This window comes from Ursus maritimus, unplaced genomic scaffold, assembly GCF_017311325.1.
Source record: "Ursus maritimus isolate PB19 unplaced genomic scaffold, ASM1731132v1 scaffold_5, whole genome shotgun sequence".
Taxonomy (NCBI): Eukaryota; Metazoa; Chordata; class Mammalia; order Carnivora; family Ursidae; genus Ursus; species Ursus maritimus.
In genome coordinates, this window is record NW_024426663.1 from 41552958 (window position 1) to 41579797 (window position 26840).

Consider the following 26840-nt stretch of genomic DNA (forward strand, 5'->3'; position numbering starts at 1 on the left):
CCCAGCTTTCTAGCCTCATCTCCCCTGAAACGCAACAGAACGTCCAGTTCCCCCAACAGGATTTTTCTTGTGTTCCAGGAGGGCTTCCCCCAGTTCCGCAGAAGTCATCCCCATTTTCCCACTCGCCGCATTTGCTCAAGACAGTCTACCGCCTATAAAGATTCTCTCTTCCCTTACAACTTGTCACATTCCTACCCTTCTTTCAAGGACTTGCTCAAATGCCGCTTCCTCTGGGAAAACCCACCTAAATGTGTGATCTCTCTCCTCCAGCCCTTCTAACACTTTGGATCTTCCTTATAGCATTTATACCATTCTGCCTGGCATCACAGTAATGTTTACACTTGGCTGAGCCATTTGCCTTCTCTCCCTTCCCTGGTTAGAAATTCTCTGAGGGTTGGGATTGTGCCTCAGCCATTTCTATAGTCCCAAGTGCCCAGCACTGTACTGCAAGGCTTCTGACTCCCCAGAGGTTAGCTACACCCATGAGCCAAGGAAGAAGTAAGTCACAGTATGTCATCATTGGCTGGTACTAGTCCCAGCTCTCGTTTGGGGGGTATTTACAGTGTTTTTCTGGTGTTCATCAAAATCATTACTAAATTACTTATAATTGCCCTTTTCAAACAGGGCCCTACTCCAGGGACCAGATCAGGGCTGGAGGCCCCTGGTTATGTTCCAATGTTTACCATTAGGCAATGGTAGGAAATCAGAGTACAGAAAGTCTACAGCTTCCCAAATGCAGTGACTCATCATATCACATCACACCACACCACATCGGCCAGTGTGGTCAGGAGCTAGGCTGACAGGCAAACTTCATTAACTGGAATCCCAGTAGCTAAATGGATAGCCTCAAGGAAGAGACACCCCGCCCGGAGCACCATACCTAGCACCTGGTCTGTGCAGTTGGATACATGCATGTGTGTATGGCAAAGGAATGTATTTGAAAGGGGCAGTGGAGTCCTATCCAGAGACCTAGCATGGCTCCTGTACCTGCCTTTAATTTAAAAATGAATAATTTCAATTAAATTCAATAGAGATTTACCAAATTACAGGAGCAGTGGTTTTCAAAGAGAGACCCTTAGCGTGCCCCTGAGCATAATGCACACAATTTCGGAGCTAGGAACCAGAAATTGACAATCGCTCGCTCCCCATATAAGGCTTTTTTACTCTCAAGTTTGAAAACTACACTTTGGTAGCAAGAACTTCACACAGTCCCATTGCTTAGGAGGAAGACTCCAGAAAGAAAAAATGATGTTGCCTCATCATTATTGCTAGTCATCTCAGCTAATTAAAGGAATAATTTGCCTTTAGTAGGAAGATTCCAAGACTTGGAATTAGATTAGATTAGATTAGATTAGATTAGATTAGATTAGCTCGAAGGAACCTCAAGTCATTTGATGATGGACACAAAGTTATGCCCATGCACTTCCCAATACTGGGATATACTTTTTATATTATAACCAAAGCCAATTATGTTCCCTGGAAAATAATTAAATTGTTTAAGAGCGGAAGAAAAGCCTGAAACAACATGGTTAGCCTGTGAACCAGACATTATTTGCCCCTCCTGTAGAATGACAGAATTCTCTTCTACGTGGCTAAAAAAGAGTGAAGAGTGAGATATTAGAGATGACACTTCATCAAAGCAAAACATCCAATAATAGGGAAAAGTGCCCAAAGAATCTTCCTGGTTAATCATTTCCACCAAATAGATTCTTGGGCAAAATAAGAGGTGGGCAGGGAATGATTGACCCAGAACTGAAAGAATTAAAACAACTGCTCCATCCTTGAAGAGGGGAAAATTTTGATTAATTTCAACTTTGTTGGGGCACCTGGCTTGCTCAGTCAGTAGAACATGCAACTCTTGATCACAAGGTTGTGAGTTCAAGCCCCATGTTGGGTGTAGAGATTACTTTAAAAAATCTTAAAAAAAAAAAAAAAGTTTCAGCTTTGTTAAATTTCCAAGAATCAAACCACTAATATTTCACTGTTAATATTTTTTAGAGAGTGGGCGCAGACACAGGGCTAGGTTCTTTACAAACAGTAACTCATTTGCTTTTCCCCTGCTCGAGAAATAAATGAAGAAATTGAGAGTCTGAGAAATTGGCCAAAGGTTTTTCAGTTCTAATCGGGCCAAGCAGGGACTCAAATTTAGTCCTTGTGAGGAGAAAGTCAGAACTTTCTCTATTATCCAATATTTCCCAACCTTGCCAGATCAGAATTGCCCTGAGTACTGGTTAAGAATGTAGATTTCCATTACGTCTCCCCTGGGTAGGGCCGCGGTGGGGGGCTTGGAATCTTTTTAACTGATGCCCTGGATAATTCTTCCAAGTGGGCAAAATTGGAAAACATAATAATTTGATGCCACATTATCACTTTCTAACCCACACTGTTTCATTCCTTAAGATGTACCCTTCTAAAATTTGCTGTAGCTCTAACAAAGTGTTTTCAACCATTGATCAACCAACAAATCTTTTCCATCCTTCTTCTACCAACAGTGTTTCTGTTAAGATAAAAGCCTTTAAAGTTACAATCTAGAATTTTGAAAAATAAATCATTACATCTTAACATATACAAAGTGATCAGGTTAGCAACGTGATTACAAATAAATTTGTTTTAAATTTTATAATTTGGAAGGGTGCCGGGCTAGCTCAGTTAGTAGAATGTGGGACTCTCAGTTTCTGGGTTGTGAGTTCAAGACCTACATTGGCTGTAGAGATGACTTAGAAAATTTTTAAAAATTTTTAAAGAATAGATTTTATAATTTGGACAATTCCTCCCTCGAAGGGTAAAAAGCATTTTCCTTTATTAAATATTAGATAATCTACTCTATTATTTTTATTTATATTAACTTTCAGCAAAAAATATTTTAGTGTAAATACAGCCTGTGTACAATTTCAGTATTGTGAAAACTGACCAGACTGTTATCATTCTGCTATTCCTTCCAATCCGAAGTGCAGTGGTGAGTCTCATCAAACAAAAGCCATCTCAGAACCGGAATATTTTACTGGCCTCCAACCAGGCTTAGAACCTAGTGATAGCCCAAAGAAATAGGAAATGCCACATTTAATCATAGCATTTACTCTTTCCCCTTCTTAATAGCTGTTACTTTTTACTAAGTATTTTGTTAAGCTTGTCACAAGATAGACACAAGAACACCATTTAATTGGATAATGTGAAAATATTTACTTCTGTATTTATTTACCTATGTCAACTGGGAGGGAAAAAACCCTCCTGCTTTTAAACATGGGAAAAGTAGCACTATAGAAGAATCATCATTTAGAAAATTAATGATTTGCTCAAAATGGCATCCTCATTTTGCAGATATGTCTGATAAGTGAGATAGCACAAGAAAAACACAATGACAACATCAAGTCCTACAGTATGAACATATTCTCTGGGGAGACAAGAGATGCTCGGAGACTTATGGAGGATATATTTGCAGAGAATAATGTCATCCCCCAAATCATTTCACAAACACATAGAATGAGCATTCTCCAAAGTGATTGAACTGTATTTTGTTCATTCTCGTTCCCATCTGGAGAAAGTAAAGACATACAATTCAGACAACCACATAACTTTAGGGGGCACCTTATGCCTGGAGAAAGATTATTTGCATTTAAGAGATATCATGAAAATTAAAGTTAAAAATGTGAAAGGCAAACTTTCAAATGTATTTACTGAGGACATTTTATCACCTACAATATTTTTAAATATTCAAGAACTCATTCGTTGTCGAGAATAGCATCGTGACAATTCACATATGAAAAGTGTCACTGCCAATGACTTTGTTCAAACCCAGAATTGGATAACTTGTAAAAAAGAAGCACTCTCAGCCAAAGTTGGTACGTGCCATATTCTCTCAGCCCAAAATCTGTATTAACACGTCCACAGAGCCAGACAATAGTAAACCCGTGGTGACGCAGAACCTTGGTAAGACCCATCCTCAATAGCTTCCCAGATGACTGAAGGTCTACTTCTTAAGTACCAAAGCCCTTTTAAAAAGCTTGATTCTGTGGGCTAGAAATCTTTCTAAATCACGACTGACTTCTTAAGCATAGAGTTTTATTACAAACACGACGATGCCCTCAAGATCTTAAGGCATGCAAGATTTGTCCATAATTAAAGCCCCAGATTGCTTTTATTCTTTCTTTCTCTGTTTTCCTTCATTTTTTATTTAGTTTTTAGATCTTATGGTTTTTGGCTTTGGGTTTGCTTTGTTGTTCTGTTTTTTGTCTCGGGTTTGTTTTGTTTTGTTTTATTTGATCTCCTTCTCTACAGTTGTGCTGCCCCCTGTTACTTTTACTTATTGGTATATACCACCCCGCCCCTTCTCCCTTTCTGCATTATTGCCCTCTATCTGCTGTGGGCTTGGAACCCAGAAAACCCACTTGCTAAAATTGTGTCTAAAATGAAACTCAACTAAGTTCTTAATGAGGACCTCCCCTCTGGTTAAAATATGTATTGAAAATGGGTTACTTTTTTTTTTTTTTTTTTTTTTTTGGCTTCTTGCAAACTTCTCAGATTCCAAGTGGTTTACAGAGATAGAGGAAGTTATTAGATGGTCAAACTCCGGCTTCTGAGGGGTTGACATATGGCTATAAATGAAATTCATGATGATGGCTCTAAGGTGCCTACTGAATCTTCATACATAAAATAATATATCTTCACTATGACTTTGGTTTAAAGTATTTCATAAAATTATAATCCTTTGAAACTTGGTGGTTCAGATCTGGAATTCACGGCAGTATTCTGATGGATTTCAGATGAACCAGAAGCTGCCATTCCCAGATCACACACAAAGAAGGGCCTGTCATGCATTCCTGCTCCAGCTTGAGTTCACCCTGGAATGAGGAGAGATAGACACGAGAATCCTTCATGAACCCACCCTGCCGGACTCGAGGCTATGCACTGAGAATGACCTGGCTCCTGCTCACATCTCCAACAGGCCTGGCCCCAAGTTCATTCCCCTCACTCTCTGGGGTTCTGCCAACACAGGCTGCTCAGGCCTGCTTTCAGTTCCTTGAACACTCAAGGCTCACTTCCTCCAGAGGGGCTCTGCCCAAGAGTTCCCACTGCCTGGAATGTTCTCCCTCCCCAGGCCCCGAAACCACTGCCCAGTTTCCTCCTAATCAGCTTAATCACACTTCCTTAGGACGGCCTGGCCGCTCCACTTCTTACACACTCTAGCAGTGACTTGTACTTCTCCTAGGAGCTCTTATCGGAGTTGTAAGTTTTCGTTCAGTGGTGTGTAGAATAGATTACCGAGAAAATAAGAGAGGCTCAATAAATACGTGTTCAGTCCACGGAAGGCAGGGAGCAGGGGCACCTCGGCCAGCCTGGCCTCCACATTGTGGCTAACATCCGAGCTTGCCAGGAGAGCAATTTCTAACAGCTTACCTTCACTAAATTGCTGTCAAGGCCCATGGCTGTCTCCTTTCCTTTGAAGAAAAGAGTAAAATCTACTCGATGAACGTTTAGCAGCATGGGAGGAAGTGGCACCGCTATATTCTGGACATCGTTGTGTGATCCCAAGCCTTCCCAAATTTCAGAAACCTTGTGCACTGTCAAAAATGCTGTCCATAACATTTGTCTCTTGTTAATTTTTATTTTCTGGCTTTCATGTGAAGTCTCTCTCAAATTTGGGCAATTTGGGGTCTTCTAGTTACCATGGAAATAGAAAACAATAATCTCTTGGAGATTAAGAGGGGGGGAATGGGTTTCTCTTGGAGTTCTAGAGTTTTCCTCCTTTGATCGTATTGGTGAGTTGTGAGAATGTTGATTTGGAGGCAGGGCTTCTGTGTCATCAACAAATACTTATTTTTGTGCCTAGAATGGGCCAGACATTGTTCTTGGCCAGGAATCCCTCCGCCTCCAAACTGCTACTTTAGAGATAAACATGCCATTTCCCAGATGCAGGCTCTTGGTTTATCCCTAAGTCAAGTTCAAACTGTGGCGCATGAGCTATCCACTCTAAATGAGAACCTTCACCTCCTTCCTCTGTGCCCCTTCAGAAAGCTTCAGCTCCTGCACACAGCTCTGGCCTTTTCTGACACACTGGCACATTGGGGTACAAAGAATCATACTATATACATGGTCAATTTTATATTTTTCTTTCTCTGTTTCACAGGTACATAATTTTTTTTTTTTAATTTCTTAACTTCCAGAGCAATAAATAAACATTGGATGTTGCTTTTTATTGTTGTTGTCTGTAGCCTTGGTAGTTGATAGTTGCTCATACCCACAGAACTCTTGACCAGTAATAATTGACAAACTTGAAAAATCTGGGAAAGGAAGAAAATTGTTTTGTTTCCTCAATCAGCAAATGTCCACAATTTTACCTCCTCTCAGAATAGCTTAATGTCTTTCAGAATCTGAGAACTACGTGCACGTATATGACTATATAAGGCTTGGTTTTGAACACATTGTGTAATACTCTTTATTGTAATTTTCCATATCTTATGTCACCAGAAAGTTTCCCTGAAAGGCAGGTAAGTCAGATTTTAACACCTACTCCTGGTTCGTTTCTGCATGGACGTCCAGCCTGCTGCAGCTGAGGGCTGGCTCGGCCCTGCACTTCCCTACCTTCCCTACTCCATCTACTTTTTCTGACCCGTAATTCTGGCTTTAGGAGTTTCCAGAGGCATCTCCCTTAAAAATGTGTTTGAGCGAGGCTCTGTCTCCAGACTGAAGATATTCCGCTCGATGTACAATTCAACTCTTCTAGATTTGGATCTTTTGGACCTTCATGAGCCCCCCCTTTGAAAAGCTTCAGTATCCCCTGGAAGGCTAAGACTTGTGGCCTTTATCAATTTATAACTCTACGGAATTAAACTGACCGCCAACCCCTCCCCTAACCCCCAGGGAAAATGAAATTCTGGACAGGCACTTCGGGGTGGTGCTAATAAGGAGAGCGTCTCTGGGATGTGGGTGGGAAGCACTGAATGAACATCTTGCGTTGCAAGAATGTGGCAGCACATTCTTCGGTTCATGTCTGTCCCCGAAGTTTCCTTTTCCCTTCTCTTCCCCACCTTATTCCACCTTTGTTCCTCTTACCTCGCTTTATCTCTGTGTGTGCGTTATTTCTGTGTGTGCAAATGGCTGTATTTATCCCCAGGTCTTTGTCTTGACACTGACTTGTCTAGCAGTGTAACCAAAAAAAAAAAAAAAAAATTAATTCAGATTACTTGTTGGATGATTTAGGTATTTTCAGCTTCATTAACAGCTAATCACCACACAATGGATTACTCAACCAGGGTTTGAAATATGCCTCCAAGGTGGCTAGACTAACTGGAATGATCATGTAAGGGGACTTCAGGAGGTTATCATGTACACACAGCTATTATGTCTTTGTGGGAACATGCGTTTGCGTATGAATTGTCTGTGCATGTTTTTGGCAGGTCCCCTCTCTTATTCTCCATTCCCTGCCCCTCCTCCACTCCAGCCTCTGCCAGGTCTGCCTACAGATCCCTCAGTCAGGAAGCCTCCCAGAGAGCGGTGAGAGCTCGTTTAGGTCTAGCAGCCTCCTGAGAGGAGTGTCCCAGAGTGCCCGCAGGTGAGGCAGACAGGCCAACTGCACCCCAACAGGGTTCAGAGTCTGGCTGGGAGGTGAAAGATGTGTAGCCAGAAGGCTTGGAAACGTGCCACTGGGGACACAGCCAGGTATCTTGCCGCCCTCAGAAAATGCTCCTCTTGCCCTGCCCTAAGGAACAAATTACCATCAGAGACAGAAGTGTGACCCTGGAGCCAACATTATATGTGAACTCTTTCTCCAACCACTGAAAACATTCTGGTGGATATGGAGGTGGATATGGCAGTTTGATTGGTGTGGGAGAAGACAAGACCAAACACCCCCTGCCCTCCCTCCCCCGCCCCCTCCCGCAATACACACACAGACACACACACACACACACACACACACGCACGCACACACGCACAACAGATCCAGATCCCAGCTCCACCAATGGCTTTGACCATCCACAGTCAGCTTCTCCTAAGTGGCAGCAGACTGAGGTAGGCATCCACAAACGGGTTCTGTTTTCGCAGGTCTGGCACAGACCACTATGTCCTCTGGCCACGCAAAGTGCTCTGTGGGCAGGACTAGCTGTTTGCCCTCGACAGAAACCACTTTCATGGCTGGTTGGATTTGTCAGGGATTTTTCTCTTAACATTTGTCAATGACCATTGTCAGGTGTTGCTAGGGTTGCAGGAGAAAGGTTTCGCTGGATTGGCTGAGCAACCGTATTCTGTAACCAATCCAAATGCCGTGCCTGGGGGAGGGGGACTCAACATGATAGAACAGTATCAAGCACAGGCAGACACATTCCGGGTACTAATAAGGCGTCTGGAAAAATGGAATTATAGTGTGCAGGAATCCCTGGCCCCTCTACAGCTCCAGCCATGGCTTGGTTGCTGTTCAAACTGTTAAAGCCTAAGTTAGAGTCATTCCCACTGATTGGAGGATATCAAGATTTCAAAACCGGGGAGTAGCAATTGTGAGGAGGAAGTAAAACTCCTTGCTCATTGTGTTTTACAGCCTTCCTTAGCAAAACTGCTGAATTGTAATTTAAAATATTCCACCCTTTCAAATAAATTAAGTGCAGCCCTTAAAAACAGGAAATGAGAGAGGCGCACACACGTATTGTCAACTAAACATTCACAGACCTCATACCACAGAGCAAAGTTGAAAATCACAGAACAGACCTATGCATTCACTTTAGAAGGATGACAAGGAGGGTCACCACCAAGGGAGAGGTTCTGCCTCGGGCGGCGTGCTCTTGGGCTGGAACCTGAATGCTAATTAGGAAACACATGAAAGACAAACATCAGCTTGAAGGGAAATTTGGATCTGGGAAGATCATAGATATTCTGAGCTTCAGATAAACCTTCTGGTACTAAGGAAAGTGAGAGTGTACTTGACGGTAGCAATGGCTGCACCCGCCCTTCAGAAAACATAACTGCCAGTCAGCCAGATGTTCCTGCAGAACTCAGGTAATATATCAAAAGCAAACAGAATTATCTTGCCTAAAAAATAAGTGACGCTTCTGTACAGTGCTGATTCCCCACTCAGTTATCAACGTGATCATCAAACTTGGGCATTTTTACTGTCAGTTTTTATTCAGTCACAAGAAAAGTTTCTTTAGTCTTCTTCGTTACCATGCCTCTCCCTTTGCTCTCAGACCTATTTCTTAGAAGATGGAGCTGCCAACCAAGAATAAAGAAAGGAGGAGAGGAAAGGCAGACAAGGCAGAAGGAATAGGAGAGAGGGGCAGCAAGAGAGGGAGGAAAGAAAGAAGGAAGGAAGCAAGAGAAGGAAGAAAGAATCAAAGTACGTTTCCCATGGGTCCCATCCCACATGATCCATTTCTCTTATCCAACCCAGGCTCTTCTGCTCAGGGAGGACCCCACAGCCGAGCCAAGCCAACTGAACTTAGTTTCAGGCTGACACAGGGTTTCGGAGTTCTGCATTTTACTGTATATACATTTTGGAGTAGCTCAAATGAAAAAAAGAAAAGAAAAAAGATTCCAAGACTGAGTTTTGGACAATTTCACCTCCCACTTCCACTAGTCTGAAGAAGAATATGTATGAGTAGAAAATGGTCTTGAGGAGGGTTGGCGATAGGATGGTGTGAAGAACTGCACAGAAAGTATAGCTTCCCATTAGAGGACCCACTGAGGTTTACCCAAACTTCAGGCCAGGGGGACCCACCTCACTCACTTTACCCAAGATCCCTGAATGCCTCAGTAGAGACAGTAAAATAGCAGGAATCACTATTCCAAAGGGGAAGAAACTCGGAGAGTATTTTTGGTTCACTTTTTGGTTGCATGTGTTGCTAAATGCAGATATTTGTGCTGTTGGCAACGTCTTAGGAAGTGATTTAACCCACTTGCATAGCCAGGCATAATTTATCATGTGGCCCTGTGACTTTAACCCCATTCATTTCTCCCTTCTATTTACTTTCATCATGTTTGTGTATGCATTACTTAGGGCCTATCTTTATTTCAGAGGCCCTGAAATCCTACTTGATTTTTCTAACTCAGAACCTAGCCTTTTCTCATCCTGACCTTACCTGCTCTCTTCAGGAACAGATCCAGGAGGCCAGGAAATCTTACCACCCACATCTAATCTTCATACTCGAGCAATTGGATGAGGACTGGTGAGTTAGGAAACTCATCTTTCGCCTAGATGCTCTCTCAGCCTGGCAGGCACACCCACATAGTCATTGGTGACTATTCTCCAGGGTTAGAACCGCCCAGAGCCTTGCAAATGGGTGTTCTCTCTCCCTAGTTCATATTTCAAGATAACTTCCAATGAGAATCATACAGTCAGTAACCAAAATAGCTGGTTATAAAAACCTACTGGATCAATGAAAAACAAAAATCCCACTGCCTGTGACAACTTGCAGTCAAACAGCAAAGATCATGCACTGAAGTCCCAGCCCTTTTCTTTCCTGAATCAGCCTCCAATAAAGAAGGAAACCATTTCAATAGAGGACAGAAGACACAGAAGGCCCGGGGTAAGCCACAACAAAATCAGCCGCTTCAGAACATTAATGATCACAGAAAAAGATGGAATCAGACAGGGAGAGACACGCAAGGGAGTTCACGTGAAAGTTCCAAAGACCACAGTCAGCCCGCACCCTCAAGAAAGCATCTAAGAGAAAGCAGGCCAGGAAAACAATGAATATAGGGTGAAAAAGATGTGAGTTTAGTTTTCAAAATGTCATGTCTGTATTGAATGTCCCTTAGGTCCAAACAAGAAACAAAGGGAGCAATCAAACAGCTTCAGGGACAACACAACAGTTGGCAAAGAGTCTGGGGTACAAGTTTCAATGAGCAGCCAAAGAACAGGTTGAAAGAAGCACTACATCCCTTCAGCTGGTCTCTATTATTCCAAGGTCTGCTTTTCTCATTGCCGACCATTCCCCTTTTTAATCTGCTCTTAATTTTGCCCAACACCAATGCTGACACCTGGGTCTCTCTGTAGATTTCTTTCAGTTCACTTCTTTAAAGCCTTCCTGGGGAAGACTTCATCCATTCATGCCACACATTCAGACTCCTTATGATATGATTTCTCAATAACATATGAAAAAAAAATTTATGATCCTCATAAGCCAAAGGACTGACTTGATACCATAACATGACCATGACCAGGTGGTGAGTCTTTCCACCAATAAAACAGAAGTCTTGGGGCACCTGGCTAGCTCAGTTGGTGGAGCATGCGACTCTTGATGTTGGGATTGTGAGTTCAAGCCCCACGTTGGGTGGAGAGATAATTTAAAAATAAAAAAATAAAAACTTAAAAACAAACGAAAAACCCCACAGAAGTCTCATCATTTGCATTATTGCAAAGTAGCAAGGAAGATCTAGAACTTGCTTCACTCTCTGGGATGCTCTCTGAAAACGAGTGTTTAAAGATCACCAGGTTTTCCTCAGTTGTTCCCAATATGCACGTAAACAGCTGTTTTCTCAGGCAAACACATCTATTACAAGTAAGCCAGGGAAGCTTTGAGGTTTTTTGAGCCTACGATAGATACTGGGTACACCATTTATTAAAATCAATGTGCTTTGTTTAGATCAGAGTTCGTCAAAATAAAAAACTTCCCATCAATAGAGACCATTAAGAAAATGAATAGGCAAGCCATGGACTGGAAGAAAATATTTGTGAAACATAAACTCAACAGAGGACATCAGTCCAGAATGTATAAAGAGCTCCCACTTAACAATAAAGACAAAGAAAATTTTGAATGAACAGAAGATTTGAACAGACACTTCACAAAAGAAGTATGAATGGCAAATAAGCACGTGACAATGTGTTCAATGCCCTTACTCTATGCCCTTAAAACACAAAGCCACAATGAGACATTACTACATACTCACCAAAATGGTTTAAAATAAATAGACTGACAACATTACATGTCAGCAAATATGTGAAGCAACTGGAACTCTCATACATTGTTGGTGGGAATATAAACTGGTGCAACACACTTTAGAAAGAGGAATGGCAGTTTCTTTAAAACTAAACACACATCTATCCTGCAATTTAGCAATCAATATGAATTGATCTCTTCCCAAGGGAAATGGAACCATAAGTCGATACCAAGACTTGTATAAAAATGTTCCCAACAGCTTTAGGCACAATAACCAAAAACTGAGCACAGCCCACGTATCCATGAACAGGTGAATAGCGATATAAACCGTGGTATGGTTTTCTAATGGCATATACTCAGCAATGCAATGGAATGAATGAACTAGTGTCACACAATAACATGACCAAGTCTCATAAACGGTATGCCAAGTAAAAGAAACCTTACATTAAAAAGCTCATTCTATTTGATTCCACTTACATGAAATTCTAGAATAGGCAAAACTCATGTGTAGTGACAAAATTCAAAACACTGGTTGCCTCTGAGAAGGGAAGTAGGGGTGAGGATTGACAGGAAGTGGCACAAGGGAACTTTCTGGAATGATGAAGTCAAACTTTATAGAAGTTTGGGTACACAGGTGTACATTGGTCCAAACTCAGAAAGTGTACAGTTAAGACTTTATGTTTCATTGTGCATAAACTTTACATCAGAAGGAAAAAGGAAATACTGAAGTTTTTAGGGGGAAACTGGTTGATGCCTACAATTTAGTTTTAAAGGCATGACTCAGATAAGATGGATTAATGGAGGAAGGATGTGTAGATATGTGATAAAGCAAGAACTGTTAAATGTTGATGGTAGAATCTACAACTAGATGGTGGGCATATGGGTGTTCACTGTAAAATTCTTTCAACTTTGTATTTGGAAATAATCATAATAAAGAGCTGGCCAGGGGCGGGGAATCGATGTGCTAGTCTGATCTGCCGATTCTCTTCAGTTGTTTGTTAGAACTGAATGCTCTGTCTCTTAATATCCATATTACATTACAAATAGGGAAGATAAAGGCTTGGATTTGGAAGAATCTCACATCTGAATTCTCTTCCTTTTCAAATCTAGTCTTTCGTACCTTTTTATTTTAGCAGACAAAAGAAGCCAGGAAATGGTTATTATGAGAGGAAGGGAGGGGGAGAGGCCTGTGATCCTAAAAAAGACAAAAAAACTCCTACTGCAAAATATTGAATATCAAGAGCAGGCACGCACTCCAGACTTGTAGAATCAAGAAATTAATGAAAACACCCGGACTGCATCCTCAGAACCACTGAGGAATGATAATTACAGACAGTATTTCTGGAGCAGACACATAACCTTGATTCCCAGGACACCCCCTAAAGCAGTCTAATAGTATGCTATTTGTGGAAGGTTTTTCCACCTTTAATAACAGAGAAATAATGTTAGAAGGAAAGAAATCCCTTATTTAGCCACTGGGGTACCATTATTGAGCCCCAGCTGAAGGCCCCCTTAAAAGCATCCATATGGTAAAAGAACACGTTTCCCCACGAAATCAAAACTGAGTACATCTGAGACTTCTGAACATCTTTTTCCTTGGATCTTAAAATGGATTTGTGCATATTTGTGAAAAAAATTTTATGATGTGCTATCTTCCAAAGTGAATGGTTATTTATAATTCATAAAAGACCTGAGCACGGGAAAATTCTTCCCTTTTATTAGCCCTGTAAAGTTAGACCAGCTGATCTTTTAGTGCATATTACAGACATCAAATTCGCCGTATGGTTGAAGTTTCTCTCCTCGCACTAAATGCAAAGAGGCAGAGCTGCTGAAGCTGTTGTTCAAAAGCTGGTGGGGTCCGTATCTCTTTTGATTAAATGTTAAATAAACAAAAAATCACTCTCAGAGCTAGTCTCTAAAGACACAAAAGGGAAAATACTTGGAATGCTGAACATGCTTCTTAAATCTTGCACAGCCTTTGTAAAATACGACGGCATATTTTTTAATGGATTTTCTTTTCTATTTTCAACGTTTAGCCATCCCCTTTGGACACAGTTGCCACATCATTTCCTCTCAGCTGCTGCTGGCTGCCTGTGAGTCATAGTACAGGTCCATGAGCAGAAGTGACTTGAGCAGGAGAGCATGGGCACCAGAGATTTGGACCCATGACAGGGAGCCCTGGTGCCAAGGGCTCCCACCCAGCTGCACCTGCACAGCCTGGCCATGATATCACAGAAAGTGATTTCCTTAAAAGAACCCAGCTTTCTCAGCTCACCCTGCCACGGTCACGTCCACCTCGATCACTAGCATGCCATGGACCCACAGAAGAGAGTTTCACAGAATTCTTAGAGATCTAAGTTCATTCTGAAAAAAACACATGGTTTCGGTTTCCTTGAAGTTCACTGCCCTCTAATATTCCAGACAAAACTGAACCTCATGATAGAATTATCTGGAAATAGAAACCTTCTGGGGGTGCCTGGGTGGCTCAGTCAGTTGAGTGTGTCAGACTCTTGGTTTCAGTTCAGGTCATGATCTCAGGGCTGTGGGATCAAGCCCTGTGTTGGGCTCCGTGCTCATGGGGGGAGCCCCCTTCCCCCCCACCCACTTGCGCATTCTCTCTCTCTCTGAAATAAGTAAATAAATCTTAAAAAAACAAAAACAAAAACAACCAACTGCTGTATTCTGACTTTTTCCTTCCCTAAAGGTTTATTTATTTAAGTAATCTCTACCCACGACGTGGGGCTTAACCTCACAACAAGATCAAGAGTCTCATGCTCCACGGATTGAGCCAGCCAAGTGCCCCTGTATTCAGACTTTTAAATACCTTGACTGAAAATGTAGATTCTAACTGCCAGCTGCAAAAAGCCAACTCACTTCTAGAACAGGATCCTTGGTCAGAAAGGATTGCCTCAGCTTGAAGGGACAGGGATGAGTGGTATGAAATGCTTTTCGAGCAAGTTTTTCACCATCTTGTGCTGCCTGACTCAGAAGATAAGAATGAAGAGATCTCAACCTTTTGACGGTATGTCAGCTGCACTGTGTAGTACCAGCAGTGGGAATGGAAAAGGAAATATTTATTCAGAGGGCCCTGACAACATCATCATTAAGTCATTTGTCCACTCCTAAGTGGTTTGCATTTTACAAGATTCAGAGCCAGAGAGGCCCATGAGCTGTAATTCTAGGCATCTTTTCCCCTGCCACCCTCACTCCTATTCAACATTATCTAAGCACTGTTCAAAAAATAGCTAGAAAGATGACAAAACCAAATATGCAATATGCTATTGTATTCGTTTTAATGTAACACGTTCACAATTTATTTCCCTGTAACATAAATGAAGTCTTTCTCAAGCCGTTCCTTGTCATCACCCACCACCCAAAACATCATTACGCAATACAAATGTTAATCAATCATCTACTGTGTCCCACCCCTCCCACTCACCCTCCCTTCATCCATTCATGCTACAAATATTCCTTGAGCCTTCACCACGCACCAGGCCCTACTATGGAGATGAGACGTAAATAATTTCTAATCCTTCCCCTTCGGGAGCTTATGGTCACAGAGAAGATGGTCTCCTCTGGGTCTCCTCTGCCTTCATAGAACACATTTAATTTTCTGCTGTTACTTCATCAGGGCAAGAAAGCAGGAGATCTTACTTTGCCCAGACAGCACCCCTACGTTCATGAACTTTGCCTACCCATTTTCTTTGTTTGCCACCCATCCTGTCCACGGAAACTTTTTCTCAGTGGTGACAAAAAGCAAAGTTTATGGCAGTGGTAGCAGATGTCAGGATGTATTTCGGACAAGACACAGAATCATGCCAAATACTTAGTTTGTACTGAGTACAGTGTACTTGATATTCTCTCCCCTTTCTAGGCTACCGACCCCTCCTCCAGAACTGGGCCTTTGGGGATAACACTCATCTGGCTAATTCCCCCCATCCCCAACCCCCCCTCCCCCCGTGTACCTTCAGTCCCATTATCTCTCTGGTCTCCAGAGACGAGTCATGGGATCCCTTCTCTGGGGAGGCCCGAAGTGTAGCTAGCTTCCGTATCCAACATCCACTGAGCCATGTCCTTTGATGTACTGTTACGCTTTTTTGGGAGTGGGAGGGCAACTGAATCAGAAAGAACCTCGGTTAAGGAGAGGACACCAAGAAGGCACCCAAGGCTTCCCTTTATGCTGCAATCTGCAAAACCTCTAACACCAGAGTTTGTTTATCACCTTTCCTAGACCAGACAAACTCCCTTGACTCGTCCTCCTTAAAGAAGCCTCCATCCCCCAGGATAAGGCCAGAGCTCACTGTAGGCTGTCTGCATCTCACAGAGGCTGGGTCCTAGTATGCAAAAGAGTCAAGCCGTTGCTCCTCTCAGCCCCAGAGACTGCAGAACAGAGCCCAAGGCAGCTGGGGCCACCACTTGGGAAAGATAACTCAGCTTTGCCTGTGGCAGGGTTGATAAGAGTCTTCCGGGGAGGTGACTAAAGACAGCGCCCCCTGTTTGCCTAGGACCAGAAATTCTGGTCCGCTCCTCAGTCTCCTGTGCTGGCACTGGGTGCAGAGGCCTGTCCCAGTGCTGGAGTTGTACCCTTATCCTCAAAACCCCCGAACCTTCCTGGTCAGGGTCTCCCTCACCCCTCATTCATTCTTGCCCTGCACCAAAGGCAAGCATTTCTGGCGGGTCCTCCGTCCTGTGTTTATGACTTTCACTTTGAGTAGCACGAGCCCTAGGTTTCCCCAGCCTCTTCAGTCTTGGTTCCCTTAGCCCAGAGGGTTCAACAGAATATAACGCCAGCCACTTAAGTAATTCTAAATTTCCTGGGAGCCACATTGTGAAAAGTTTAGAATAAACAAGTAAAATTAGTTTTTTTGCGTCCAAAATTTTTAATTTATTTTAAATGGCTTTATTGAAATATAATTCACATACCATACAATTGACCCATTTAAAATGTACAACAGAGGGGTGCCTGTCTGGGTCAGCTGGTGGAGCATGTGACTCTTGACCTCAGAATCGTGCGTTCAAGCCCCACGTTGAGTGGAGAGCTTACTTAAAAATATAAAAAATTTTTTAAAAAGAAAATACAATGTACAACTGAATTAAAAAATTAAAAATTAAAATAAATAAGTAAAAAAATAAATAAAATGTACACCTGAGTATATTCACTGAGCTGTGCAATACTGTCACAATCAATTTTAGAACATTTTCATCACTCCTTAAAAAAAAGCCCATACCCACTAGCACTCACTTCCTGTTTCCCTCCACTCCGCCCCCTCCAGCCCTAAGCTGCCACTCAGGTATCTTTCTGCATGGATTTGTCTGTTGGCCACTTCATGTAAGTGGAATCATTCCATGTGTGGGTTTTTTGTGTCTGGCTTCTTTCACTCAGCATAATGTTTTCAAGGTCCATCCATGCTGAAGTATTCATTGTAATAATATATTGTATCTATCTAATATATTGTATCTGAATCTATCCAAAAATACCATTTCATCATGTAGTCGATCTTAAGAACAATGAATGTTGTTTTGAGCATCCTTTGTCTTATATAAACTCCTTGAACTTGAGCGTGTGTTTTACACTTAACAGCACATTTCAGTCAGACCAGCCACACTGCAAGAGCCCAAGAGCCACATGTGGCTAGTGGCTACAGTATTGGACAGCACAACCGTAGCCAGAGACTTCTCTGTTACTCTTTAAAAACAACAGCTCTCGGGGTGCCTGGGTGGCTCAGTCGGTTAAGCATCTGCCTTCGACTCAGGTCATGACATGGTCCCAGGGTCCTGGAATTGAGCCCTATGGGCTCCCTGCTCAGTGGGGAGTCTGCTTTCCCTCTGCCTCTCCTCTCTCCCCGCCCCAACTCGTGCTCTCTATCAAATAAATAAATAAAATCTTTAAAAAAAAATCTCTTTCTGTTCACCTCTACACTCCTGCACATCCCCTCCACCCCATCACCACCTATACCATTGTTTAGGTAGCTTTAGGCTTTCAAGGCAAAGTCTACATTGTGCTGCTCAATTCCCCCTTCTCCTCCCTTGGAGAGAGCCCTGAGCTCGTGCTCCCACCTGGGCAGCGGCGCTGGGATCACAGCCTGCACACACGTAACCGGAGCTCACTCTGCCAGGTCATCGTCCTTATCCAGGCGCCATGGTCAGATGATGTATTCTGCTAAGTGAAACTTTCTGCTGGAAAAAAAAGAAAAAAAAAACCTAAACAAAATTTAACAAAAGAAACTTTTCTCTTTCTTTTTTAAAACAAGTCTGTCATTTCTTAATTTTCGCCTTGGTACATTTTCCAGCCATTGTTTTGCTAATAATAGCTCTAAGCACACAAATAAAGCTCACTGGTAGTGGTAGATTTGGGAAATTGCTACAAGCTTCCTGACAGCTTTATCCTGCTCCTGTCAGCCATTTCCCCCAAGAAAATGGACGTTTAATCAGTGTGAGGCTGCATCTTATTAGTCTAGCTCATCAGCTATCACCTCCTTCCAGGCTCAGGAGAGAGAAGCCAGGAACCTACAGCGCTGCCACCCACTGCCCAGGACGCGGGGATTTCGACAGGAAGCAGCACCTTCAGGAATGAAGCACATTATTCATTTCAGTGTGCCTGTGTCTGTGCGGTGACATGGAAGTTATTTCTACACATGTGTGATTCTTAAGATTGGCACGTGGAAATGTTTGTGAAATTACCTTTTTGAAAGAAAGGTTTGCAAAATTGGGGTCATTTAGTCCACAAAATGGAAGATTGAGGGGCGGGTTTAATATGTACACATTTAGTAGAGGTGTAAGAAGAGTTAGATCAGCATCTTCCCTATTTCTCCTCAGAACGGGAGAGAGAAAGGAGCTAAGGTTGCTGGAGAAGGGAGTTAGGGTTGACTTTAGGAAGAATTTCTGTTGACTCCACTGAAGCATTGGAGGATCTCACAGGAGGAGCTTGAGGGCTTTGGTTAACGTTCATCCTACTGACATTACTGAGTATCTTCTGGGGATTTCCTGGTTGGTGTCTAATTCTGTTCCAGAGCTAAATCAGGAAGATTTCACCCAAAAGCTTTTCTGGATTTTGGTTTTCCTCACAAAGTATTGCTATCTCGACACCCCCCTCCAAACTTTTCATCTTATTCTCAGCCACTTAGGAAGGTTCACAGAGCTCCGAGTCCTGGAGACTGCCTCCCCCCACCCACAAAAAACCCACGAAAGACAAAAAACAAAGCAAAAAGCTTTTAAAATTAGAAATTCTTCTAAAAGTAGAAAATATGAGCCACTACACTAGTCAAGTCTTGGCCCTCTTGATCAAATCGCCACTCAAAAGGCAACGGCATTTTGAGAAACGCAGGCGGCAGTGGTACCTGGCTCGGACGTTTGGTGACTGGCTGTGAGTTTGTTTAAATTACCGAACTCCTTTTACTCAACAAAAACTTTCTTTGCTACAGAAAATGGCAGCACCATTTCCATTCTAGGATTCCCTGCCCTAGGCCTCACCCAGCAACTGCCTGGCTGTCTATGCAGGATGGTTAAAACACCCAGTGGCACAGGGAATGGCATAAAATTTCATTATACCGGGGAGGCCCTGCTCTGCTCAACGCACTACAGAGAACCAAATCTTGTCGTGTGCACCTGGGTATGAGTCACTGACTCGGTGACCTCCGTTTGCAATCTGCTTTCCCGTTGTATTTAATTTATCCTTCACGAGATGCCCTGAACCTCTCTTAGGGATGCATGCCTGATTCCACATAACTCCCGAAGTACGTCAGTTGTTTATACGGCAATCTCGTGTGATCCAAGCATCTCCACCACTGCTGTCATTTTAAGACCGTTTGAAATATCCTAAATGTCTTATTTTTTTTTTTAATTCTCCTCATGCTCATTTCCAAATGGAAGGAATTCTTATGAGGTAATAGGGTGGTGGGGAGAGAGAGTTTCCTTTAGCTCCTGCTGGTTATTCCATGTTCCGCTCCAGTGGGTGATTTGCATCTGGTCTCTGTTAACATCAATGGGCTATGTTCACATAACTAGATCAAATTATAAAAGGGCTTCCATTCTGAATGGTTAACTCTCAACAAACCAAACCGAACCAACCAAACAACCAACCAAATAAACAAAAAACAAAGTCTATGCTAGAGATACCAGCCTTGGGAAACCTGTGCTGGAGAAAAAAAAGAATCTCTTAAAGGCTGTCACGATGCCTTTCTGGTTTCAATTTCCCCTCTCCTTTTGAAATAAGATCCAGTACCCCCAGACCTCCACCCGGAATAAAGTTGCTGGGACTTGGCAGGAAACGGCATGGCAGACCACCCAAGAATTAGGGGTGTCTGATGTGGAAGGGAAAAGTTAAGCAAAAATCTGAAGATGATGTCAAGTAGATGGGAATGAGTCATCGATCCTCGGGCTCCCCTTTCTCTGCAGCGAAGATCCCCGCGCTGGAGCGCACAGCTCACCATCCAGCTAGCGAGGGCTGGGCTAAGTCCCTTTCTAGTTCCTACCTTCGCCTCCAGGCAGTGTACAACTAACCATTTCGAAAGACCTCCAACGCTTTCAAGTTCTTGAGAAATGTTCCTGTTTCCGAAACTCCTCCGGCTGTCTTCTGTCAACACACACCTCTTTTCCTTTTACTCACATGCATTTCCTTATCACCATCGGATGTATTTTGTCCCTTCCAATAGACCGTGAAGTTCTGGGAGCCAAACAAGTCTTCTTTCACCTCCATGCGCGCCGCGCTTCCATGTCAACACCTGGGACAGAGCAGTTACTCAATCTGCATCTCTGGGCTTTCCTTACTTGTTGTATTATCACCCTGGATCAAAGTTCTCTCCTTTAGATTGCAAGATTCAGGAGGGCAGGACCTCAATTAGTAAAAAGTGCAAGTGACTTCCTGCCAGGCTCAGCCTCACTGGTACCTGAACGAAGCACCCACACCTGAGGTGTGATCCAGGAGGTTTTAGAAATACCCTTACACCTCTCGCCTTCTGAAATTCCACCGAGTGACGCCTTTTCCCATTAAGGTTCTGAATCTTATGAGAAAATACGAATTCCCCCGAGGCCGTGAGATGGCAAGTTATCTGTGGTTTACAGTAGATGAAGGAAAGATACTGAGACTGGGGAAAGGAGAGATCACACGGGAAAGGTGGGATGGGAAGTTGGAGTGTCAGCTGGCCCCATTCACACTAGAATCTCAATAATGCGTGATGGTGGTGTTGACATGAAGAATTATTCTTCTTCCAACTGCCCAGCCCCTCCCACTCCTTATTTATTGATTAGAATATGAATAAGCGTGGGGGACAAAAAGAGCACTTACTATGTGCCAGACACTGGCAGGGACAAAACACAGAATAGTCACCCATGGTACCCTACACCTCTCCGAGCTTGGCCCTATTATGATCCCAGTTTTGCACATGAGGAAAACTGAGGCATAGAGAGTCCCAACATTGTATAGACAGAAGGTGATGGACCCAAGAGTAAAAATTATTGACACTTTTAAATGATTAAGCTCTTTTCCTCATCCCTTTCCCACATTCACCTCCTCCCCCAACCTTGTCAAAAGGCTTACCTTCAATAATCCTAATGGGTACATACGAACCTTTCTACAAAGAAGTGTCTCCAAGAAATGGCAACCAATGTGCTGTCATTGACGACTGTAAAAAAAATGTACATTGTGATCCAGTTTTAAAAATAGCCAGGGATTCCTCTAAATTGCAATATGCCCATTTGGGGTGCTTCCCCCCCACACCATCAGTGAAACAGAGAAGATAACCATGGCAATCTTTATATCATTTGCCCCACAGAAATGGAGTCTAGTCTTCCTGAGAGAGGAGATGCCACATCTGTGTATGTATATGCTGTTCATAACGCATGTAGACTTAAACATACACAGAACTTTTCCAGTGCCTTCTTTTCCTCGAGGAGAATAAGTTGAGAAAGTTCACCGTGTGCATCGGACTAGAGAAGGTAGACTTCTTATTCATCTTTAGATTAGAAGAGGAAAGTGAGCTTTGGCTCCCTGGAATCAGATATGACTGCTCAAGAACTGGAAGGAGACCACGTGAAAGAAAAAAGCAGACACACAGCAGAGTGAGAGGTGGACGGCACCATGCCTTGTTCATGGTCATAGGGTTTTACCAAACAGAAGGGTATGGGATTGGGTAAAAACATTTTAATGATCTTCACATAGTTCGCATTAAAGAACTAGCTCTTTGAAGCACACCTCTTAAACCTTCAAAAATTGTCCTTATGATCTAGAGACTTTGGATTGATTACTTTCTATGATGACCTATGCAGCGAGTTGCCCAAATTGATTCTTTCATTATTATCACCTAAGGCCCCTTTTTCTGTTCTTGTGCATAGGTTCCACTTGGTGAGATTTGTGGAGGCCTACGACTGCCAATAAAGCATTGATAATCACTGTGAGTTTACTCTTGCCCTTGTAAAAGGTAACTAGCGTATTTTTTACTTTGAAAGGAACTTCTCTTTCCTAAGAAGCTTGGCTGGCAGGTATATGCAGTGCTACTAAAAGTACTGATACCTGCTGAGGTCCGGCATCCCTTGCGCTCTGTCATCCGTGCCTAAAATTAGAAAGACACAGGGAGGATTCTACCCAGCCCACCTGATAGGGCAAGGGAAGTCCAATTGTTCACACCTACTCTGGAGAATTTTTGAACATCCTACGAGGTCTTATGATTAGGTCTGTGTGGGAACATCAGTTTCTGCCTTTAGGATCTTGAATTACTGATTTACTTCTCTTTTGAGGTACTGTGTGTAGGTACAATGTCCTTATCAGCTTATTCCTGGGGAAGGCTGTGTGTCTCTGCTGTAGCTGAACTCTTGAGATCTCTCACCTGGGCACTCTGTTCACACCCACACTCTACCGAGGAGGTCAGAGGTCTCTGAGAGCACCGTGGCAAGGGAAGGAGCACTATAAAAGCCCTGTCTCGTGAGAACAACTTCTTCCCTGGAAGAATTATGAGTAAGATCATTGACTAGTCTTTGTCTCCCACCCGACATGTTGCTGTTTGAATACTTCGTGTTCAGTATCACCTCGAGTACACCAACACCCGAGGCCTTGAGGAAACTCTGACATACAGCACTGATAAGGTGGGTGGGCCAGCCAGGTAATTTCCCCTGCTCCCCGGGACCTCAGGGTGTGGCTTCATTCCACAGCAGATCTGCACAGGAAAGCAGAGAGGGTATCGCCATATTATGGATCCTAAATTAAATCCCTCAAACTTTTGGCTGTCAGGATATCTGCGGGAGAAGGCCCAGAGCCAGGAGTAAGGAGTCTTGAAAGCTTCAAGCGTCTTTGTCCTTCCTGAGGCTCTTGGACAGCTCAAGTACCCGTTGATGCAGTAATGCTTTGCCAATTCCTACAGCCAGGAGTGGATAGAATATTGTTATATCAGCAGTTGTCAGTCAACAAACCTCCCTCTTTTTGGTAAGGTGCATTGAAGACCATGACAATACTAGGAATGGCTATTAAGTGTCTCAGCAACCATATTGCTGGCCTGTTGGTAAGAAATGGGGCATATGGAGAAGCAGCGCTGGCCGGAACGAGGACTATAGATGGAGGAGAGACCGCTGATCCCTGGCAGAGTTCTGCCGAGGGGAGAGCCAAGCTCTGGCTCTTGGAAGAACTGCTCTCTCCACTTGCAAGCAGAGGCAGGGCACACAGGAGGGGCCCTGAGAGGCTGGGAATATGCTCAGGCAAACGTGAAACTCAAGCTTTGAAAGCTAAGCCCCAAATCCAAATATGCTGTTACGCAAAGTGTTCGCAGATTGGCTCGTGTTTGATTATCGTATGAGGTTACTTGTTGGCATGTGCTGAGTAATTCCCTGGCATGCCCAGGGCTCATCAGCGGCATTCCTTCCTGAGTCACCACTGGACACCCAGCCTGGCTTAGGGAGCAGGGGCCAGGGACCAGTGCTGTCCAAGAGGCTAGCTTTTCAATGAAACTTAAAGCCCCCGGTCCAGATTTGCTGACACAACCTTGCCTGCTGTTCCATCTTCAAGGATGAGCTGGTAGGCTCTTCCAATGAGTGTTTGACAGACTTGAGGAAACATTCTGGGGGTTGCACATAACTGTTGAAGTGAGGAATATTTGTCTGTCATCAGCTGGATGAGAAAAGTTAAAATCCTGGCCAGAACTTTGGAGGCCTAGGGAGATGGCATCTCTCACGGGAGCAACATTAGGCCAATTACAATGCTCAGCATTTTCCCAACACTGTAGGTTCAGAGCTCTTTGCGATCAGTTTGTTTCTTTAGCTGAGTTTCTTAAACACACACTACCCCTTGTGGAGCTCTCTGGGCCTCCACCCAAAAGCTAAAGGATACAAAGAGGAAGAAGAAAAGAGAGCAGCCGGCTCTATCCAAAGAGAGAAACAAAGCCAAGCATTTCAGTGTTTCATTATTCTCCAAAAGCCTGTCAATACTTACAATGGGGGAAAACTGAGAACAGCCAAAATGTGCAGCAATACAAAGTTGGCCACATGCAATATGGAAAAAGTAGCAGTCATTAAAATGGTGCTGTAGATTGCAGAAGAAACGTTAATGACATGGAAACATATAAACAAGATAACTGTTAAGTGACGCTAATTCTGTGACAGCATGGACAAATGTGATTACGTTTTGTAAATACGTATGTATATTTCTATGTGATACACACATACAGAAAAAAGACTGAAAGGATATAAATTAAAATGTCAATTGCAATATTTCTATGTTGGGGTGGGTTGTAAGTGATTTTTCTTTTTCCACCAAACGCTCTACAACAAACATGTTTTAGTTTTGTTTACATCTTTAGTATTATTATTTTGATTATCAAATAAAACATGCTTACAGTATAAGGTTCAAACAACGCAGAGATGTGTAAAGTATGAAGTAAAATTTCTCTTAACCCTGCCCACGAGATAATCCCTACATATACAAATCTGTATCTCTACAATTATTCTAGAAAGTTTATTCAATAGAATTACTTACAGTGCTTCAATTTGCCTTTTTTCAGTTAAAATATCTGGGACATCTTCCCAGGTGTGTGTTTCTTTCTTTTCTCTTTTTTCATTTTCTTTCTTTTTTTCTGTTTTTGAGTCGATGACCTGGGGCCGTGGCGGGCCAGAGGGAATGGGGCCTACAGCCATAGGCCCACCAGAGTGAGGGTGTCTGCCTCTTGGCAGCAGGGTGAACGGGCACTGGCTGTCAGAGCGGACAGGGATGTGGAAGGGGACTTAATTTAATCCACCTACTGAGTGATGAGAGACTAAGGTCCAGAGAAACCAGAATCGAAGCATTTTCACTGCTTGCCAATACTGCGTGTTTTTACTACGTCACACTGCTAAGTAGAAAGCAGATATTAGGGGCGCCTGGGTGGCACAGCGGTTAAGCGTCTGCCTTCGGCTCAGGGCGTGATCCTAGCGTTATGGGATCGAGCCCTGCATCGGGCTCCTCTGCTGGGAGCCTGGTTCTTCCTCTCCCACTCCCCCTGCTTGTGTTCCCTCTCTCGCTGGCTGTCTCTATCTCTGTCGAATGAATAAATAAAATCTTAAAAAAAAAAAAACAGATATTAGTAAGTGCTTTTCAAACAGCTCTCATCTCACTAAACTTTTGTTGCAGCTGTAGCGTCCCTTGAGGGAACTGGGGAGGCTATCTCTCTCATTTTACAGATAATACTAGGGGACACTTGCTAGGCACCAGGTGCCCGGTTCTAAGCTAAGCTATCTGCCTGCAAGATCTCATACGGTTCTCACATGAATTCTCTGGTAGGTATGCCATTTTACAGATGAAAAAATGAAGACCCAGTGAGACTGAGTCTCACTTGTCAAGGGTGCCACAGCTAAGATGTGGTGGAGCCAAGCTTGACCGCATGTCCAGCCCCAGACCCCCCACTTTCAAACATCACACGGGTTTTTGCAGGCTTAGCACTTCAAGTCCTCGCATGAAACAAATTTGAATGACTCTTTCCCTACCCCCTTTGCTGCTTTCCAGTCCTTCTCAAACAAAGGAAAACAGGAACGACATTCAACAACGCAATCTGGTGTCAGGCAGGGTTCAGGGGCCCCACTCAGTGCTCAGGACTCTGAGCCAAACACTGGGCTCAAAACCAAACAACACAAAACACCCAGTCCAACCACAGCTATTCTCACGGTTGGCACAGGAGTCCCCTGGCACTTTTCCTCTAGGGACTCGGCATGTCCCCTAGAAGGTGGTCAACCGCTGGCTCCCAGGTGTTTTTGTCTCTTATGTAAGTGTGCGCTGGGTTCAACTCTGCCAGCACGTTTGCACTTGCAGGTAAAGCCGATCTCTTTCTCTGTCAGACACACAATACACACTGAGTCATGTGTGCAAGGCCCGGACAATGTTTTTATTGTAAGCAGAGCCCCAAGGGCCTCATCTTACAATCCTCACGTGTGTGTCACCCCTGCGGAGAGGGGCCTGCCTGATGTCGTAGCATGTGCTGGTCTGCAGCAGGGGAGGCCCGGGGCTTGCAGTGAGCAGACCCTCTGTCAGCTGGTGGTTCAGGACTTCGCTGGACAGTGACACCGCAGCCTTCGTTATAATTCACTCACCTTTTTCTCTTTCTTTCCACTTTTAGGGTCCCCCTTCCTCTGCCCCTCATGCTTCTGTTAAATCTCTCTGCCTGATCTCTTCTCTGATTTCTTTTGTCTTCTCATGTCCTGGAAAGCCGCACGAGCTCACTACTGTTCCACAGAGCACCCCGCCAGCCCCTTTCTCTTTCTTCCATACTCCCCAGAGCCTCTTCTGTGCCCCCACCCCAACCCCCCACATCAGGTCACCTCTTTTCTCTGTCCCCAGACTCTCTTTGTCACCATTATAGCCACTCTCAACAAGCAGGCTGGTGCCATCGTGAACAGGGAGACTTGGTGTGTTGAGACGATTCAGCAGGTGGTCCCCAGGGGCCCGGCTGCTTGGGTGAACTGGGCACTGCTGTTTACTAACTAGGTAAACTCCAGGAAGCCATCTCGCATCTCTAAATCTCCAGTTCT

At 43.6% G+C, this 26840-nt stretch overlaps 1 long non-coding RNA gene across 8 annotated transcripts in view; it reads right to left on the reverse strand.

Annotated features, from left to right (window-relative positions):
- Positions 1-6086: 6086 nt before the first annotated feature.
- LOC103663648 overlaps positions 6087-26840 on the reverse strand; it is a 140643-nt gene continuing 119889 nt past the window's right edge. For 2 of the 8 annotated variants that reach the window (XR_005832484.1, XR_005832487.1), the window contains 5 exons: positions 20470-21484; positions 17922-18041; positions 15830-15979; positions 8698-8790; positions 6087-7135 (listed from right to left, as the gene is read on the reverse strand). This is a non-coding gene — a long non-coding RNA (uncharacterized LOC103663648). The remainder of the gene's footprint in view (positions 7136-8697; positions 8791-15829; positions 15980-17921; positions 18042-20469; positions 21485-26840) is intronic. The other 6 variants (XR_005832491.1, XR_005832485.1, XR_005832488.1 and 3 more) reach the window with 6 other exon arrangements.